The 16,005-nt window shown below is 37.0% G+C and overlaps 1 long non-coding RNA gene across 4 annotated transcripts in view; it reads right to left on the minus strand.

Annotated features, from left to right (window-relative positions):
• Positions 1-10,927: 10,927 nt before the first annotated feature.
• Positions 10,928-16,005, minus strand: part of LOC103106374 (uncharacterized) — a 168,037-nt gene continuing 162,959 nt past the window's right edge. For 3 of the 4 annotated variants that reach the window (XR_008912839.1, XR_008912840.1, XR_008912837.1), the window contains 2 exons: positions 15,075-15,202; positions 10,928-12,545 (listed from right to left, as the gene is read on the minus strand). This is a non-coding gene — a long non-coding RNA (uncharacterized LOC103106374). The remainder of the gene's footprint in view (positions 12,546-15,074; positions 15,203-16,005) is intronic. The other variant, XR_008912838.1, reaches the window with a different exon arrangement.

A 16,005-nucleotide genomic window follows, 5' to 3' on the forward strand; every position in this document is an offset into this window, starting at 1 on the left:
AATTGAAGGCCTGGGCTCTGGCTGCACAGACTGAGAATGGAAGGGAGAACTGACTGACTCTGGAAAGCCAAAGAGAAACCACTGAAATATAGGTAGGAGTAAGCCCAGATTTATCCTTCTCCCTAAGGTGACTCCATTATCATTGTAAACAGTCATTAGTGGAAAACCTACTAGGTACCACTGGAGAAAGGAGGGTAGGACTCAAAATGCTGCATTTTCATAGAATTGGGAGATTTAGAACTAGAGGAGAATTAAAATTTCTTATTCCTGTTTACTATCTTAGAGAGGAAGAAGTGATGGAAAGGAGGGAAAGAATTTGAAACTCAACATTTTTTAAATGAATGTTAAAAAATGTTTTTAAATATAATTGGGGAAAAGTAAAATATCATTTAAAAATAATAAAATATTTTAATTCTGTTAAATTTGTTTAAAAGAATGTTTTTTTAAAAAGCCTTATTCTTCTCTATTTTATAAATAGGGGTATTGAGGCCTATGGTAGAGAAAGGATTTGTCGAAAGGCATATGATTAATAAGTAGCAGTATCAAGAGTTGAATACAAATCTGTTCATTCAAAATCCAGTTTTTCTTCCCCACTCTACTGCCCTTTCTTTTAAGGAAAAATCTTTCTTTTTACCCTACGTTGTTAGCCAGTTACCTGTGCTCCCAAAGGATAAGAGTTCTATTATTATTTGGTCATTCCAGTCATATCTGACTCTTAGTGACCCCATTTGGGATTTTCTTGGCAAAAATACTAGAGTAATTTGCCATTTCCTTCTCCAGCTCATTTTACAGATGTGGAAACTGAAGCAAACAGGCTAAGTGACTTGCCCACAGTCATATAGTTACTAAGTGTCAGAGGCTACATTTAAGCTCAAGTCTTCTTGACTCCAGATCTGACATTCTCACCATTGCACACCTGCCTTAAAGAATGAAATATTATTCCTTCAAAAAATCCAAATCAGCATTCCAGTTTGGTATCTTAGAATACTGAATTACAGACAAGGGGGTGAGGCTAGAGAAGAAAAGTGAGAAGAAAAATTATTGTATAATATGGGTTATGGAGTAAATTTCCTATCCTTCCATCATCCTTCATGAAAGAAAGTCTGCAGCTCTTTGATTCCTAGATGCTTCCCCTCCTACAGGGTGCTTATAAAGCCTCAATTTCTTTTGGGATAAGGGAAGGGGGAATTACAAATTTGAATTCACTATCTAGGCAAGCTAAGATTATTCAAGGATACCCAGGCATGCTTTGGAATGGGGGTTCTTACCCTTTTTTATGTTGTGGATCTCTTAGAAAGTATGTTATAGTGTATCAACCCCCTTTCACAATAATATTTTAAATGCATAAAATTAAAAAATAGGATTCTAAAGGAAAAAAATTATACTGCAATATAGTTAATGACATATCAAAAGCACATGTTCAGGGACCCCAGATTAAGGAATTTTTCATTGGATTAACTTAAAATTCTCAAAATAGTTCCATTCGCAAATTCATTGTGTTAGAGTTTCTATACTAGGTGGCCTGGGATATACTTGGTGTGAAGATTGGATTTAGCTATCTCCTGATTGTAACAATGAAGGTACTTAGCTCTTACTTTATAGTGAAGATAGAATTTTAAGCTACAATCTATTTTTAGATCTTAACTACAAAAAGGTGTTAAGTAACTACAAAAGGTGAATTAACCACAAAAAGGTGTTAAGTAACTACAAAAGGTAAACTACAAAAAGGTGTTAAGTAACCCAAAAAGATATAATCTAACCAAAGAAGGTGAGAACTAAAGAACGGGCAGTCCTGGAGAAAAGTATCTGCTGTGATTGGTAGACTTGAAAATTTAGAGGAGGTGACACAAGAGAAAAAGGTCTTTAAATAGAGGGGAAAAAGACTGGAGAGGGATTTCAGATTCAGACATTCAGATGAGTTCAGAAACAGTCACTTGGGCTTGGAGTAAGGATCAGTCACTCAGAGCTGAAGGGAAGATGGACATTCAGAGGTTCGGCGATTCGGACATTTGGGCATGCAGAGATTTGGGCACTGACTGGGAAGAGCGACTGGCTTCTTTTAGGCTTCTTTTAGATTGTTACCATTGGTGAGTGAAAAGCTGGACTTAGTGACTCTGTCTTTCTGGAGGCACGAAGCCTCCAGGTAAGGCCCATCTTCTTGAGATTCTCTTCCCCTGGCTGGGGCTTAGAGATTCCAACTGGTATCAGAAGAAGCCAGAATTTTCTCTCTCTCATTCCTTAATATCTTCCTTCTATTGTAAATATTCTAAATAAACTACCATAAATTCCATTTACTTTAGCAATTCATTTGGGGATTTAGAAATTAAATCCCTGATGACCACATACTTAATATATTATCAGTCTAACCATGATTAATTTTAACATTGGGAAAATCACTCTAAAACTAAGTAACTTCTCCACTCCACCAACACACACACACACACATATGTACAACTCTGTGTGTGTGTGTCTCTGAATCTCAGATTTGCTCCTCAACATCTGTGACCTTAAGCAAATCTTTGAAATTTTCTGGCTTTCAGTTTAGATGATGGTGTTGGATGAGATGGTCCCTGGAACATATTTCCTAGCTCTAACAGTCCATGGTTCCATAATTCTATTAAGCACTTGATGATGACAAGATTCCTGTCTTCATTAAGTCTTTTCTCATCCAGCCTAAACATCTTTCAACAGCTCATCAGATGACATGGCTTCAAGTTTTCTCACCATTTTGGTCACCCTTATTCATATAGACATATTCCAGTTTCTTATGTCATGCTACCCAGACCTGAACCCAATTCTGGGGCCTTAACATTCCAGTCCAAGTTCAGAAGGTCTTCTCATGTTTTCACTGTGACTAAAAGATAGCATAAAAAATTCAGCTTGTAGTCATTTAATCATCAGCCTTATTTGTTAGTACCTTTTGACTCCCTGATCAGGAACTTATCAGTAAAAACTAGAAGTGTGTAACAGCACACTCATTCAGATTGCTTTCTTTGTTAAAATGTATTCAGGGTATTTTCTTGAAGGCCCACCTACCATCATTCCAGCATCTACCCCTTTAGGCATGTGGGATGGTCATTCAGAAGGAACCTTGATGTGGTATTGGAGGACCAAGCTTTGTATCTTAGTTCTGCCATTTACCACCTTGTGACTCTGAAAAAAATTATTTGAATTGCTCATTTGCTTCAAGCTATAAAATGAAGAGATTGGAAAAGGTGGCCTCTAAGGACTTTTTAACTTTGAAGCTACAATTTAATGACTCTATGAGCTCAGAGCTGTGGAAATCTTTACTGGGGGTTCATTGTTTTGTTTTGACAAAGAAAACACCAAAATGAAACAAGAATTACACAAGATAAAAAGGCTTGTATGGCTTGCCATCTACCCTGATAGGGAATGAGTACTTCCATGAATGAGGAGATAAATCCATGGAAGTGCCACAGAAGAATCATAGATTAAGAGCCAAAAAAGACTTTGTTGTTGGTAGTCCTTTTTCAGTCGTGTTTGATCACATTTGGGGTTTTCTTGGCAAAGGTATTAGAGTGGTTTGCCATTTCCTTCTCCAGCTCATTTAATAGATGAGGAAATTAAAGCAAAAATCATTATGCCCAGTTGCAGAGCAAGTAAGTTTCTGAGACTGGCTTTGAACTCAAGAAGATGAATCTTTCTGACCCCAGACTGGGTACTCTATCCACTATGCCACATAACATGACTGCCCCAAAAAGAGCTAGAGGTCATCTAATGCATCCCCTTCACAAAATGAAGTGATCAAGGTAACAAGATGATTAATAACAAAGGTAAAATGAGAACTGGACATCTGTCTCTAAAGCTAGCTTACTTTCCACAATAGCACTACCATCATCATCATCCTACCAAGGGAACTCTTCTTCGTGTCATTTCTATAAGCCACAAGCACTCAGGTCTTGAGCAAAGAAGTGTACAATGAGTAGCCATTATAAGTTTGTGCTTCAGTTTGTTTTTGCATTTTACTCACTATTTTATAATCCACCATGTGAGGAAGCCTGACTTCTTCAGCTGCTAAGTTAATTTAAAATAAAGTAATTCAAAATTTTCAAAATTGCCAAGGGCCTTTTTTTCTTGCTCCTTTTTCTTCACATTAGACTCACAAAAAAACCAGCTTTTTTCAAGAAAATAATACTGATAGGAATAGGAATCTGACAGATTTACACAGGATAGTGAAGAGTACTGGATTTGGTGTCAGAGGGCTTGGATCCAAATATTGCTTCTACTCACTATTCATACTACAACAGGAAAGTTTTACCTCAGGTATTTTTCAGTACCTCAGTGTTATCATCTGGAAAATGTAGGGCTTGCACTAGTTGACCTAGAAGATCCTTTCCAACTGCTAATATGTGGTTCTAGGGTCTTGGGTTTTTTGGTTCACTTTCTATTTGTTCTTTTCCGGTGTTTAAAAAAATTCTATTTTAAAATTAAGAAGCACAGAAACATAATCCAGTCCATGGTCACCATTTTTAAAGCATCTGAGATAACAAAATGAAAATCCTGAAAATTTCCTTCTAGTGTCTAATATTAGAAGAGTTAATAGAGTACAATCAAAACTGAGGATTTGATATCTCTTATCCTTGGAAACAAATTACTCTAAAATGATTCTATAAAAGTCCCCACAACCTAATCTGGGTCTTATTAGGGAAATCAATAAAATGGGAGTATTAACCAAATAGTCCCCAGTATTAAGCTAATAAATGTGAAAGGGGTGGAATTCCCCATAAAAAAAATCTCCAGAAAGAATAAATAGGTGGAACCAGGAGAGATGAGAAATCTGTCTTCTCTCTCTTTTTCTTTCTTTCTTTCTCTCTTTCTCTGTCTATGTTTTTGTCTCTCTCTCTCTCACACACACACACACACACACACACACACACACATCTCAAGGCTTAAATATGGAACCTTGGTGGAAGGAGAAAAGGTGAAACTTTTTTTAGATCCTGTATTATCAGCTGAGCAGGAAGATTGCCAAAGGAATAGAATCAAAGGTTACTAAAACTGTAAGAGACTTCAGAGGCCATTTATCCAACTCCCATATTATATTGGAAATAGAAAAGGGGTGATAGATTCAAGAGATGTTTCAGAAGTGAGCAAGGTTGATTAGATGGAGGACTGAGAGATAAAATGAAGTCAAACATAATTCTACAGTAGTCTGGCTATATGGGAGGATGCTGATGGCAGCCACGAACAAAAATAAAGACAACAGAAGAAGCTAGTATTGAAAGATCACATGTTAGATCTGGGAAGAAGGGGTTAAGTGGAACCTCTAAATGGAGATGACCAGCAAGTAGACGAAAAGATAGACCCTGTTTTAAAGGAGCTTATATTCTAATGGGTAAAAACAACAAGTAAAAGGAAGCTGAAAAGGGGTGGGGGGATGATATCCTAAGTCAAGGCAAAGAGAAAGTTCTGAGTGTAGCCTGGAGAAGAATGGAAAATGGCTATCCTTGGCACCCTCTTTAAATAGAGGAACTATCTAATTAGGAGGAGAAGCTGCAGGATCTGAGGGTACCTGTAATGTGTGGATACCAGAGCTGGAATGAGACCTCAGGATACAGAGCAGGGGGGTGTTAGAAGAAGTCTAGAATGTAGCCTAACGTGGAATTAGAGCCCAGTGGTGGAATCTGAAGATAAGTTTTGGAATCCAGTATCCACCACTAGCTTCAATGTCCTCATCCATAAAATGGGAAATATAATGCTAGCACTATTTAACTTGTTCTACTTTGGGAATCAAATGAGATAACATGTGAAAGTGCTCTGTGACTACAATATATCCTACAAAAGTCACCTATTCTTATTGTGGCAGATCTTCAAAAGTGGACACTGATAGGTAACAAACATTTGTTGTTTGTTATCCAATTGTTATGATCTAAATAATAATACAATTCCATTGCTACACTTGCCTTCCAAAACTACTAAATGTGTCACAGGATCATAGATGCAGAGCTTGAAGGGAACTTTATCTAAACTAATATTTTTATTTTACAGTCAAGGAAACTGAGACCCAGTAAGTTAAGTGATTTGCTCAAGATCACACAGGTCATATCAGAGATAGGATATGACCTGGGGCTCTCTGACTTGAGAATCAGACTTTTTTTTTCCCCCAGTCACATGATGGTTCCCTATTATCTACTGAAACCGGTCTAAAGGTCTCTCACTGGTTCCAAGGCCCTCCATCTTCTGGTCGCAGACTCCTTATATGTATCCATTTGCCACTATTTCCCAACATGCACCTCTATCATAGTTGAACTTTTCTCCTCCTGCCCATCTCTCAGCAACACGCTTAGTATTGCTTCTGTGTTTTTGCTCTCCTTCCCAGTCTACCCTACCCAATCCCTATTTTATCTATCTTTTAAGACCTCTGTCCTCTCTAAAATCTGACTCCAGCCTATCCAACTCTCCATGCTCTGAATTTCTAAATGAACATTTACCTTTCAGTCCTGCACAATGATGTCTATAAGCATCTTTTACCATTGGTAATAAGGCCATTGCTTCTCTACAATTAGAACATAAGTTCATGCAAGTAAGAACTATGTCCAATCCAAAATAGAATCTAGTATAACACCTTGCGCCTACTTCAGTACTCAATGGTCAATTTTAGTGCTCATGTCAATTCATTTTTTTTCAGAAATAGGGAAGCAAAACAGGGACAATGTCCTGACACCTTTAGGAAACACAAGCTTGTATACTCCTCTGCAAAATGGAGGTACTGGTGAGAATACTTAGAGGAGATAACAGTCTGGTGGGAAAGTTCAAATGATATAACATATTTAAAGAAACTTATAACAAGAAAGTAATATGTAAATGAGTAATTACTAGGAGCAATAATTAGAAGAAACATCAAATATTCAAAAGTATCTTTTCCACAAGAAAAGTATATGAATGTTGGCTTTTTAAATTTCAGATATCTTGGCTGAATAAAATGGAACCCGATTTCAGTGTACGCATCTCAAAATGCCTTTGGCTGTTGTGGATGGATGGAGGAAGGACAAAGGTGACCTTTGTGGCAGAGGTTCAGAGCCAAAGGTCCTACCTTAAGTTTTATTCTTGGCCATCGCTTAGCTCTCATTTGAATCCCTTTAGCCCCATAACTGCTTTCATTAAGCCCCAAAGACTCTAACTTGCTAAGAGTTATGTTATTTTAATCACAATTAAATAATGTGGGTTGGAAGAGGATCCGAACTGAAGACTATAATCCTCGAATTGAAAGTTAACAGCAATTTCTGCTGCTCAAGTACCTGAGCAAAGTAGTAAGGAAATAATTAAGAGGTAAAAATGTCCAAGGGCAACATTTAAATAACTTCCGAAATGAAGAACAATAATGGCTTCAAAGAGAATTATGGAGAGGGCACGGTAGTGAATGGAGGACTTGAGAGTCAGGCAGACATAGGTGCCCATCCTGCCTCTGAAACTTACTAGCTACATGATTCTGGGTAAGTCATTCAATGTCTCTTGTCCTCTTTCCACATCTGTAAAATATAGCTAAAGTGGCACTGCAGAGAGAATGCTGAACCTAGAGGCTGGAAAACCTCAAAGTAAATCTGGACTCAAGCACTTACTAGCTTCACAGCCCTGGGCAAGTCACTTAGCCTTTATTTACTTAAGTTTTCTCATCTGTAAAATGGGAATAAAAATAGCATCAAGCCATTCCTCAATTGATGGACATCCTCTCAATAGGATTGCTGTGAAGATCAAATAAAATAATGTATCTGAATAGGCTTTCTATATACTTCTCAAATAAAACAAAAAAAAGTTGTCCAATAGATGTAGGAATGTGCTAATATAAATACACAGACATATGAATATATGTATAAGTACATATGGATAGCTGACTTGGAGTCAAGAAGACTCCTTTTTCTGAGTTCAAATCTGGCCTCAGACATTTCCTAGCTGTGTGACCCTGAGCAAGTCACTTGATCTTATTTGCCTCAGTTTCCTCATCTGTAAAATGAATTATAAAAGGAAATGGCAAATCACTTCAATATCTTTGCCAAAAAGAAATCAAATGGGGTCACTAGAAAACAATTCCCTCATTTTATAGAGGAAGAATCCAAGAATCTGAGTGGCAAAAAAGGGACAGGTTTAAGATTATACAGTTAGTTAGAGGTAGAGCTGGGGAAAAGAGGTTCTGAAGAAGAAGAAAAAAAAATTCCCTGCAAATCCAGCTTCTCTTGTGTCCTTCTTTGGGCACATAGAAATGTTACAGGATGCAAAGAACTGAAAGCACTCTAAGAACTTAAGATCCTTTAAGAGAAGAACTGTACATCATTGTGTTATTAATGACACTTTACTTATAGTCAGAAATCCCTGAGTTTTATAGACTAGTATACCTGTCAGATCTATAGGAAAGAAAAGAAAAGAGACCACGAACTTGTACATAAGGATATCTACAAGCTAGATAGCAACTTAGTTTTAAAATATAATCTTATATGTATTTTCTTGTATTTTTATTTATTTTGTTAAAAATTTCCAAATTACATTTTAAAAAATAAATCTGTTGGGGGGGGCAGCTGGGTGGCTCATTGGATTGTGAGCCAGACCTAGAGATGGGAGGTCCTGGGTTCAAATTTGACCTTAGACACTTCCCAGCTGGGTGACCCTGGGCAAGTCACTTAACCCCCACTGCCTAGCCTTTACCACTCTTCTGCCTTGGAACCAAACCACAGTATTAATTCTAAGACAGAAATTAAGGGTTTTAATTTAAAAAAAATTAATAATCTGTTTTTGGCTACATTAAAATTCCCAGATTTCTCCCTCCCTCCTCACAGTAGAGAATGCATCACTTGACAAAGAAATATATGTATATATAAACTATATCTTTCATATTTCTATTTATCGGTTCTTACACTGGAGGTAGACATACACAAGCTAGTCTTCAAATGTTAATTCTGTAGCTGGATATAATGTTCTCTTGGTTCTACTTGTCCTGCTTTTCATAATTTCATGGAAGTCTTCCATCTGTATCCAGGCTTCATCAGTTCCCTCTAAGGCAGGGAATTATCTTTTTTCATGAGGAATCCCTTGGAGTTCTCTTGGATCCTTACGTTGCCGATAATAATCTTTACCTGCTAGTTTTTGTTTTTGTTATTAAGCTGCTCATCAGGAGTATTCCATCACAATCATACGCTACAACATGTTCAAGCCATTCCCCAATTGATGGACATCCTCTCAATTTCTAGTTCTTTACCACCACAATGACAGCTGCTGTAAATAAATATTTTAGAACCTACAGGGTTTTCTTTTTTTCCTTTCTTCCTGATCTTAGGATATAGACCCAACAGGGGTATTGTTAGGTCTGCGGGTATACATAGTTTTATAACTCTCTGAGCATTGCCCAGTTACACTTCAACCAAGTTTGGATCTCACTTGGGAGTGTCTCGGGTCACATGCAGAAAACGGGTCACAAGCCTGATACTTCTGGTCTAGATGACTCAGTCCCATGAAAATCTAATCAAGTCCTTTAGGAGGATAAGAAATGTTGGGCTGATCCAAAAACTCCTTAACTAGATTGCTTCAGTTCTAAAGTCATATGAAAGTGTGACACATAAACATGAGAAAGCAAGACCCAATGTAGGACTTCTGGTGAGGCAGACTAGTAAAAAGGCTAGCAGCAGAAAATATGGGCTTGAGCCTGCAATCTTATGTTTTCTGGTTTTGCGAGTCTGGGCAAATTATTCTCAATTCTCTGAGCCTCCATTTCCTTACATGAGCATGATAACACCCAACCCACCGCACAGGCCTAGAGTGAAGAAAATGTTTTGAGGATGATAATGCAAAAGAGAAATGAAAGCTGCTATTGAATTAATCTACTCACTATTTTTTACAAGTTTGATCAATCAATCAACAAATACTTACAAAGTACATATTATGTGTTAGGCACCATGTCTGGTGCAAGGGACAGAAACAGAAAATGAAATTCATGCCTTCAAGAAGCTTACATTGTAGGGGCAGCTGGGTGGCTCGGTGGATTGAGAGCCAGGCCCAGAGATGGGAGGTCCTGGGTTCAAATGTGGCCTTAGACATTTCCCCTCTGTCACTTAACCCCCATTGCTTGGCCCTTACCACTCTTTTGCCTTGGAACCAATACCCAGTATTGATTCTAAGGTGGAAGGTAAGAGTTTAAAAAAAAAAAAGAAGCTTAAATTGTATTAATTCATTAATTGGTCAATCCACAAATAAATGTGCTTGTTTTTCTGTATGTTTATATATATATATATATGTAAGTCTCTATATGAATATATGCAGAATAATAAGGCAATTTGGAGGAGTGCACAGAGAGGCAGAAGGTTTGGCAAAAAGCTTCCTGTAGAGCTTGAGCTAAGTATGAGAAGAATTGCAAAATAAGTAAGAGATTCCATCTGTAGAAGAGAGGTGGTAATATATCTCAGCATTGGGAAGAACCAATGAATGGCATGCAGGAGGAAGATGAACTGGCATGTGTGAAGACCATCATGAAGGAAAATTTTGATAGACTGTAGAATGAGGAAAAGAGAGTAATATTGGAGGCTAGAAAGTTCTATGGGGACAGTCTGTAAAGAAAGACTTTAAAAGGTAAACTAAGAAATGTGTTGTTTGTTTGGGGGGATTTTTTTTTACTAGGAGCAGTATAGAATTACTAGATTTTCTTGAGTACTGAGGCGACAATCAGATCTCCGTTAATGAAAAATCACTGTGGCCCCAGAATGGAGGAGAGATTTGAAGGAGGTGTGGGGCTTGAGGGAGGGAGCCTAATTAAGAAGCCATTGTATAGTCCAGGGGAAAGCTAATAGAGACCTGAATTAAAGTGATGGGTACAACATTAAAACGTCACAGAAGTAGAAATGTGTAAGGATTTGGCAACTGATAGAATATGTGGGATCAATGAGAGTGAAAAGAATATTCTCAGATGTAGGCAAGACAAGAAGCATAAAGGACTTAAATAATAATATTATAATAATAATATAGTAATATAAATGGGATGAAGACCAACTAATCATAAGATCACATATTTAGAATTAGAAGAGACTTAGATACCACCTAGTTCAATCCCCTCATTTTAAAAAGGACAAAACTAAGGCCTAAAAGGGCAAAGTGGCCCATCCAAGGTCAGTCAGTAAATGGAAATTTAGGGCTTGAATATTGGGCTTTTGATTCCAACTCCAATGATTTTTCCACATTAAAAAGAGTCATTTTTCCTCATACCTGACTCTTCATAACATCATTTGTAATTTTTCTTGGCAAAGATACTGGAGGGGTTAGCTATTTCCTTCCTTAGCTCATTGGACAGATGAGGAAACTGAGAGAAATAGGGCTAAGAGACTAGTCCAGAGTCACATAGATCAGCCTGTCTAATTTCAACTGTGGCACTCTATCCACTGTCATCTAGCTGCCCCTTTGCATTAAAAACAAGCTCCTTTTCACAGACATAGGATGAGATTCCTAAGAGTATTATAAATGAAATCTTATGGACAAAATTATAAATGAAATCTTGGCAGTGTTGCCCCCAACGAGTCTCTGATTTTTTATCTGTCAAATTATTTCTAAAATCACTTCTAGTTCTAATATTGTGTATTATTTTCAGGAACCTAAGCAATACAATGTTTAGGAAATTCTTTCTGTCTTTCTTTTATTTTCCTATAATGCTCAATTAAAATAGCTAACCAGCTACCATTTTGTACCCTGTTCTTAATTCTAGGCATTCTTCAACCTTTTTTGGATGCAATATTACTTTTAATAATAAAACTGTTTTGTGATCATTTCTCAATGTCATGGAGCCTCAGTTTCCTCACCTGGAAAATTAAGAAGACTAGGATAAATGCTCTCTATGCAGAAAGTAATCAAGCATTTTAAAAATGACTACTCTGTGCCTGGCCCAATGCTAAGCAATTTACAAAGATTTTCTCAGTTGATCTTTGCAATAACCCTGAGGGATAGGTGCTGTTATCATCCCAATCTAACAGCTGAAGAAAGGCAGAAGCAGATCAGATGTAAATTACTTTCCAGCCAGAAAGTGCTTGAGGCCAGACTTAGTCTCAATTCTTCCTAACCCCAGGCCGAGCATACTATTTACTGGGCTACCTGGCTGCCTTTCAGTCCTTTCAGTTCTAAATACATGACTCTACACTCCATCACATGAATTCTGATTCTATGATCATTAGAATGGAGGAGAAGGAATTACAGAGCCTATAAGGAAGACATTGGTATTTGGGATGGGACTGGTAGAGTACCCACAAGAACTGAAGAGAGAGAGCCGTAGATGTGGGTTCCATAGCGATAGCCAATTGGCAGGCCCAACCAATTAAGGATTCAAAGAAGATTGTATATGATGATCATTCTAGAACAAGACTTCCATTGGTAGAAAGGGCAGGTGAGAGCAATTAGTTCCAATAGCCATGGAGACCATGGAAGTGGGCCCTGTGGAATGCATAGAGCTTGGTTAGTCATCGAAGAAACCAAGGTCATCCATTGCCTCCCAAATCATTGCCAGTCATTTTGATCTCTGTCTTGCCACTGGATGACTTGAATGAGAGATGTCTTGGATGACTCTGGAAGAGAGAACAAAGCCAATGATTTTTATGCAATTCTGACTCACTTAAATCCAACTTATGCATGAATTAAAAGACATCACCAGTGATATCATTAGAGCCTTTTTAGATAGAGTATGTGGGACAACAACCAACTAGATGGCTGAAATAGCCTCCTTATTGAGCTTGCTCCTCCAGTGTCTCTCCCTTCTGATTTATCCTTCATAAAAATAAAATTTAAAAACCTCACATAAAGACATACTCACTTCCATGTATCCTATTCTTTTTTTTTCAAACTGCTTATATCCATACTTTTTTGGCCACCCAGCTTTTGCTCAGGTAGTTTCCTATGCTTGGGAATGCCTTCTCAATCCTGTTCCCTATCCTTTAAAGTCCAACTGAAATGGCCCTCTTTCCAGGAAACCTACCTCATGCCCCATATTGCCCTTTGGTTCATAACCCTAAAGTGCATTTATTTAATAACTCATGTTCTAGGATTTTGTGTTTAGAACCTTTTCCTTCCAATAAGCCCATTAAGACCTTCTGGGCAAGTGTCTCATCTTATCTAAACTTTAGTTCTCTCCTACTATGCAGTTAGTCAACCAATAAATATTTATTAAGCACCTGCTATGTGCCAGCTCTGAGGATATGGAGAGAGATACATGTCAGTCTTTGCTCTCAAAATGCTTACAATGTTATGGGAGAGAGAACAGGCAAACAACTTTGGGCGAATTATAACTGCACTCAGGATAAATAATCAACAAAGGGAAATATTGGTATGGAACAGAAAGGCTTCCTCTATACAGTAGAAGCTTAAAAATCTTTTTAGTATAGTTGCTAATGAACCATCTTGTCCTATTCTCTCAAATGTGATGGCACTTGCTAATCTTTCTGCAATATCTGTCTAAAAATTCTGGGTATATGCCTTTAGACAAAAATAAAGGTCTTTAGAGCATTGAAGATCTCAGACTAACATTGATAAATGAGGTTGAAAATCTCAGTGAATACTAGAAGTAAAGTAGATGGCCATATATTATGGGATGGCTAAGCAAATTCTGGTACATGTTTAGTAGAATATTATTGCGTAGTAAGAAATGGCCAATATGATGAATACAGAGAAACACAGAAAGAGCTACATGGAACGAAGCAGAATGAAGAGAGCAAAACCAGAAAAGTATGCACAGTGACTACAACGTATAAAGAAAGAACAATCAAAATATTAAAAATGAATGTTGTAAGATCATAAAGAACAATTTGGGGTCTAAAAATATGAGAATAAAAAAGAGAGGATAGGCTTATAGGTATAAAATGCTATGTTAAGGGTTTTTTTTCAGTGTATTGATTGCTTTTATTTTTTTCTTTTATCCTTAAAAAATTCTTCTTATAAAGGATGGCTCTCTGGGAGGGAAGAATATAGGGGGAAATCTAGGAGACATAAAAAAGAAAAGATGTCAATGAGAAACATTTTTTAAGAAATCTTGATGACCTTTGAGAGTTGAGACTTAACCTTAGAAAATGACCCTAAGACTAAAACAGGAAAGTTATGTTTCCTGTACCATAATAGGCCTTACTGATGGGGAGGGAAAAGGGGCTTCCTCTCAGTTGGCACCTTTCTCAAGATGGCAATATTCCCAAAAGCTAATAGAGCTAAAAAGTTTGGACAGTTTTTAGGTTTCGGTCTTTTGCCTCCAAAAATGACTTACACTCAACATTTTGTGAAGTTTTACATAGAGTAATGTTTGCCATGAAACAAGACAACAGTATGAAATATGATGTGAAAAGTAACATCTGGATTTTAGTCAAGCTTTAGAAGCATAAAATAAAGTTGTGTTTTATGGTAGCTAGTTCCATAGCAGTCCCAGTTATTGGATGTCACTTTTTCATATTTACTTTTAATAACACTCATAAAATTATCCATCAGCAATAGGGAATGCTTTATAAACAGTCGTGGGAAAGCCAAAAGTTTAATTTATACTCATTTTTTTCTGAACTTAAAAAAAAACCTCATCAACAAATAAAATTTTAACATCTGTATCTAGCCTATTAAAGACCCAAACAAATGCCAAAGAAGTTGGTTCTTCAAGAACACCCTAAATAAGAACTAAATGGCCTTGATTGGTTTTTAGACTACTGGGATTACAAAGGATCTGAGAATCTGTAAATGGTCAGAGGGAAAGAGACCATCAAGGCCATTCTTGATTATAGAGAGGAGAAAACTGAAGGTCAGAGAAGTTCTGATTTGTTCACAGTCATAAGGGGACAGTTTGGATTTGAACCCAGATTTTCTGATTGCATTCTTGTACTCTTTCTGGATCTCAGGTTGCCTCATTCTATAATATCAGAGATTTTCAAAATAGCCATAATAATAAAGAGAAATGAACACACTTTTTCTGTGCCATCTATTTCTCTAATTGGGGGAATAATATCACTGATGGGAATAGAAAAAAAAACAGACTGCATGCTAGAAATCATTTCAAAGCATCTATGAGACGTTTGCAAGAGGCAAAACCAAAAAATCACATGATCTCGTATTAAGAATATTAATTTTACCTGGGTCATGTAGAAACAGCGATACTTTCTTTAATGAAATGCTCTTAAACTAATTTCTATTTGTATGCGAATGACATCATCAGGTTTAGCACATTCAGACAATCACGAACACACTTCCCCCATATCTGCTGAATAAAAAAGGGAAAGGGCTGTTGATTTATTACACATAAACAAAATGAATAAGATAACATTTTATTAGTTGGAAACCATTATAAAAACAGCAATAAAGAGAGGGAACACAAGTGGTCTACACCCTTATCAATAAATCCTCTGTATTTTAGGGCTCTGGCGCATGTTGTAATAATACAAGAAATAATTAAAAGGCCTGAATTACAGAATTGTATCATTATATCAGGAAACAGCATTCGAACAATAAGCCATGCGTCAGAATGATGGTATGTTATCACTACTCTCGTTGGTGGGGGGATGGAAGTGACACAGAGAGAGGAAAGAAAAGTAGAGAATTTGATTTGGCTTTTGAATCTACAGCACGTAGGGCAGAGCTTTTGCAAATAGTAGGTGCTTAATGAATGTTTATTGAATTGGATTGGTTTGCTTTAGCAAATTTCTCAAGAAGCCACATTTGCATTATGTCAAACTGTAAATATGCCAACCTAAGCCAAATCACATTTTTTTCCCCTATAAAATCAGGCTTAAAAAAACCAACATTCTATTTCAAGAAACAAAGAGTAGAATGTAATTCCTTAGTCCATTTTGATGGATACAGAGATGACTGTGAGCTTTGTTAACTTTTTCTAAAAGATGCTCTGAGATTCACCCTCCTTGCCCTGGAAGACTCGCCATATAGGATATAGAGTTGGGAGTGGCTCTAGAGATTCCCTTATCCAACACTATTTTATAAACAAGGAAATTGAAGATTGGAGAAGTGAAATGACTCACCTAAATTCACATATAGTAGAGTCAGGATTTG

Source organism: Monodelphis domestica, chromosome 6 (genome assembly GCF_027887165.1).
Source record: "Monodelphis domestica isolate mMonDom1 chromosome 6, mMonDom1.pri, whole genome shotgun sequence".
Lineage (NCBI taxonomy): Eukaryota > Metazoa > Chordata > Mammalia > Didelphimorphia > Didelphidae > Monodelphis > Monodelphis domestica.